Here is a 4,659-nt window from a genome sequence, read left to right on the forward strand (position 1 = left end):
ATAATATATATCTAATAACGTTCCAACCGGAGCATTAGTTTTTGTCTACAGAGTAATGGAACGCAAGGCGATATAATGACTACTGCGCGTAACCAGGAACTGGCATTCTGCCAGAACAGTGACTCAAATAGCTGCCATCCGGTCCCACATCACACTAGAGGCTTCATTCCAAGTTCTACTGACTGTTGACATCTAATGGAAGGCGTAGGAAGTGCGAACAGATCCATATCTTATTTGGATGTGAATAGGCGATTAGTTGAAAATCAACCAGCCCCAGAAAATCACGTGGTGTAACGTACATTTTTCATAGTTTCAATTTGCAATAGGTCTTTGGTCATGTCAATTACACACCGAATAAGCGTGCAGTCGATACACACCCATATTGCATAACCTCTAGTCATGTATCTTCTATATTGTTGTACATTAATATTCGTTTGATAATTAGGGGGTTCAGTCTGTTGTGTTTACCCTTTTCTTTAGTATTTATCTACAATAATTGGTAGTTCTAAGTACTTCTTTTCCGGGTTTTTTCAACAGCGGTACACAATGGGAGAGAGACAGAGAATATCTCCTTTCTTCATTAATATCAACCATAAAGGAAAAGGGCAAAGTACGAGAGTCATGCTATTAATTGTCCAAAGCAGGGATGGAGAGTGAGCTGGTGAGGTAGGCTGGTTAATACATATACTGAACAGGGATGGAGAGTGATCTGGTGAGGTAGGCTGGTCAATACATATACTGAACATGTAACCAGAGTAATGGTGGCCAGTAAATCAATGAATAAAAATGTAATATTGACAAATTAAACTGAAATTGTAGACCTTTAATCTTTTCCAACATGTCAACAGACACAAATTCAATTAAGTATGAAACATTTCAGTTAACTTTCTCTTTATTCCTGCTTGATGTACATTTCAGTTAACTTCCTCTTTATCCCTGGTTGATGTACATGTCAGAGCCTCTTCAGTGTGTATGGGGTATAGCATACATTATCAACAACAAAGACTGTACTTCCAGTTTGTGTTCTTTACTCTGTTGATCTCTTTTGTCTTCATTCCTAGGCACAGCACATGGAACCACCGTTGGCATGGAAACATTCAATCAAAACAAAACAAAGCATAACACGTTATAAATAATATGAAATATCAATGCAGTATGACGAATTAGCCATCCAATGTGTTGTTTCATAAATAGTCTTACATGCCGTCACTGTTGTCAAAAATTATAAACATAAAGTTACTAACCCAGTCAGTCTTTGGGCCACATCCAGGTTCTTTATCAGTGGCACACATGAAGCAGTTGTTGACTTTGTTGAACTCTGAAATCATAGGCATGAACTGAACATATGGCTGTCCCACACAACTACATACAATTTTTTTTACATTTACTTTGAATTAAATGTCATTAGATACCAGACATTTTTAGTACATCCTCAGCCATTTCTTTTCGCAGTTGCTCCATGTGTTTTTGAAGGTTCCATATCAATTTGGGAGGGGATGTTGGGGATGTTCTGTGCAACTTCCTTGGCTATCTACACCAAAAAATAAAATAGAGTTGTTGACCTAATTGTCACATAACCGCTAACTATTCAGTATTAAAAATATAACTGTCAAACCTGCATTATAAAGACCCCAGCTGAAGGTGTCCTGCTGCATGATGGGAGTTATTTCCCCTCCTTTCCACTTTATGTCCACCCAGTCGTCTTTTCCATGACAGGATCTTCTCATTTTGAAGTATTCTCTTTTTATGTAAACATAATGGAATTATGATTAGTTATTGGCAAATGAATACACAAGCCAAACTTGTATGCTGTTTTCCTTATCACTATAATCTAGTAGTAATTTATTAGTAGAGGTCATTTCCTTTAAGCCCCATTCTACACACAGCCTAAATTATAGGCACTGAACCATTTACAGGACACAAATAAAAGTAGCATATAGGATCCAACCCTATTACAGAGTGAATAAATGTAGAGCATTTGTAGACTTTAAGAAAAAAATATTACGTGACAGTTTCATCAGTACGTGCTTAAAGAAAGTCATATCACAAAGATCACAGATGACAGTGCCCACCAAATCTATGACAATAGAGAATGAATTGTAAGCATCAAAGTGTGTTTGTCAAAATAATATCTGAAAATGTCAGTTGTTGAACATAATACTTCTATTTGTAATAGCAATTTATGATATATATAGTTGAGGAATATTCCATGTACCAACACTACATGTAGGACAGACATAAGACAACCCCACATACAGTATTTATTTATTTAACCTTTATTCAACCAGGTAGGCCAGTTGAGAACAAGTTCTCATTTACAACTGCGACCTGGCCAAGATAAAGCAAAGACGTGTGACACAAACAACAACACAGAGTTACACATGGAATAAACAAACGTAGAGTCAATAACACAATACAAAAGTCTATATACAGTGTGTGCAAATGTAGTAAGATTAGGGAGGTAAGCCAATAAATAGGTCATAGTGGCGAAATAATTAAAATTTTGCAAATAAACACTTGAGTGAGATGTGCAGAAGATGAATGTGCAAGTAGAGATACTGTGGTGCAAAGGAGCAAAATAATAATATATAAATAAAATAAATAATATGGGGATGAGGTAGTTGGATGGGCTATTTACAGATGGGCTACGTAGAGGTGCAATTGGCTTTGGGGGTGACCAGTGAAATATACCTGCTGGAGCGCATGCTACGGGTGGGTGCTGCTATGGTGATCAATGAGCTGAGATAAGGCGGGGCTTTACCTAGCAAGGACTTATAGATGACCTGGAGCCAGTGGGTTTGGCAACGAATATGAAGCGAGGGCCAGCCAACGAGAGCATACAGGTCGCAGTGGTGGGTAGTATATGTGGCTTTGGTGACGAAACGGATCGCACTGTGATAGACTGCATCCAATTTGCTGAGTAGAGTATTGGAGGCTATTTTGTAAATGACATCGCCGAAGTCAAGGATCGGTAGGATAGCCAGTTTTATGAGGGTATGTTTGGCAGCAAGAGTGAAGGATGCTTTGTTGCGAAATAGGTTCTAGATTCTAGATTTAATTTTGGATTGGAGATGCTTAATATGAGTCTGGAAGGAGAGTTTACAGTCTAACCAGACACCTAGGTATTTGTAGTTGTCCACATATTCTAAGTCAGAAACATCCAAAGTAGTGATGCTAGGCAGGTCGGCAGATGCGGGCAGCGATCGGTTGAAGAGCATGCATTTAGTTTTACTTGCATTTAAGAGCAGTTGGAGGCCACGGAAGGAGAGTTGTATGGCATTGAAGCTCGTCTGGAAGTTAGTTAACAACACTGTCATCTCAGATTTTCAAAATATGCTTTTCAACCATAGCAAAACAAGCATTTGTGTAAGAGTATTGATAGCTAGCATAGCATTAAGCCTAGCATTCAACAGGCAACATTTTCACAAAAACAAGAAAAGCATTCAAATAAAATCATTTACCTTTGAAGAACTTCGGATGTTTTCAATGAGGAGACTCTCAGTTAGATAGCAAATGTTCAGTTTTTCCAAAAAGATTATTTGTGTAGGAGAAATCGCTCCGTTTTGTTCATCACGTTTGGCTGAGAAAAACCCCCGAAAATTCAGTCATTAAAACGCGAACTTTTTTCCAAATTAACTCCATAATATCGACAGAAACATGGCAAACGTTGTTTAGAATCAATCCTCAAGGTGTTTTTCACATATCTATTCGATGATAAGTCACTCGAGGCAGTTTAGTTTCTCCTCTCTTCAAAATGGAAACATGCACGCGCCTGGAGCTTACGCAATAGTTTCGACAGAGGACACCGAGCGGACACCTGGTAAATGTAGTCTCTTATGGTCAATCTTCCAATGATATACCTACAAATACGTCACAATGCTGCAGACACCTTGGGGAAACGACAGAAAGTGTAGGCTCATTCCTTGTGCATTCACAGCCATATAAGGAGACATTGGAACAAAGCGCCTCCAAAATCTGGGGCATTTCCTGTTTGAAATGTAATCTTGGTTTCGCCTGTAGCATCAGTTCTGTGGCACTCACAGATAATATCTTTGCAGATTTGGAAACGTCAGAGTGTTTTCTTTCCAAAGCTGTCAATTATATGCATAGTCAAGCATCTTTTCGTGACAAAATATCTTGTTTAAAACGGGAACGTTTTTCATCCAAAAATGTCAATAGCGCCCCCTAATGCATAACTGGTTAACACAGTGTCTAAAGAAGGGCCAGAAGTATACAGAATGGTGTCGTCTGCGTAGAGGTGGATCAGAGAATCACCAGCCGCAAGAGCGACATCATTGATGTACACAGAGAAAAGAGTCGGCCCGAGATGTGAACCCTGTGGCACCCCCATAGAGACTGGCAGAGGTCCGGACAACAGGCCCTCCCATTTGACACATTGAACCCTGAGAAGTAGTTGGTGAACCAGGCGAGGCAGTAATTTGAGAAACCAAGGCTGTTGAGTCTGCCGATAATAATGTGGTGATTGACAGAGTCGAAAGCCTTGGCCAGGTCGATGGATATAGCTGCACAGTATTGTCTTTTGTCGATGCCGATTATGATATCGTTTAGGAACTTGAGCGTGGCTGAGGTGCACCCATGACCAGCTCGGAAACCAGATTGCATAGCAGAGAAGGTATGGTGAGATTCGAAATGGTCGGT

At 39.5% G+C, this 4,659-nt stretch overlaps 1 long non-coding RNA gene across 2 annotated transcripts; it reads right to left on the reverse strand.

The window, feature by feature from the left end:
- Nucleotides 1–808: 808 nt before the first annotated feature.
- On the reverse strand, nt 809–3,770 carry LOC109903269 (uncharacterized). Of its 2 annotated transcripts, XR_002256999.2 has the most exons (5): nt 3,462–3,511; nt 1,616–1,740; nt 1,413–1,531; nt 1,245–1,318; nt 809–1,057 (listed from the first exon to the last, which is right to left on the reverse strand). It is a non-coding gene; the product is annotated as an uncharacterized LOC109903269 (long non-coding RNA). The 2 variants fall into 2 exon arrangements; XR_004202631.1 differs by having other exon boundaries at nt 1,245–1,531; nt 3,462–3,770.
- Between the last annotated feature and the right edge of the window lie 889 nt (nt 3,771–4,659).

This window comes from Oncorhynchus kisutch, linkage group LG14, assembly GCF_002021735.2.
Source record: "Oncorhynchus kisutch isolate 150728-3 linkage group LG14, Okis_V2, whole genome shotgun sequence".
NCBI classification, from domain to species: Eukaryota; Metazoa; Chordata; class Actinopteri; order Salmoniformes; family Salmonidae; genus Oncorhynchus; species Oncorhynchus kisutch.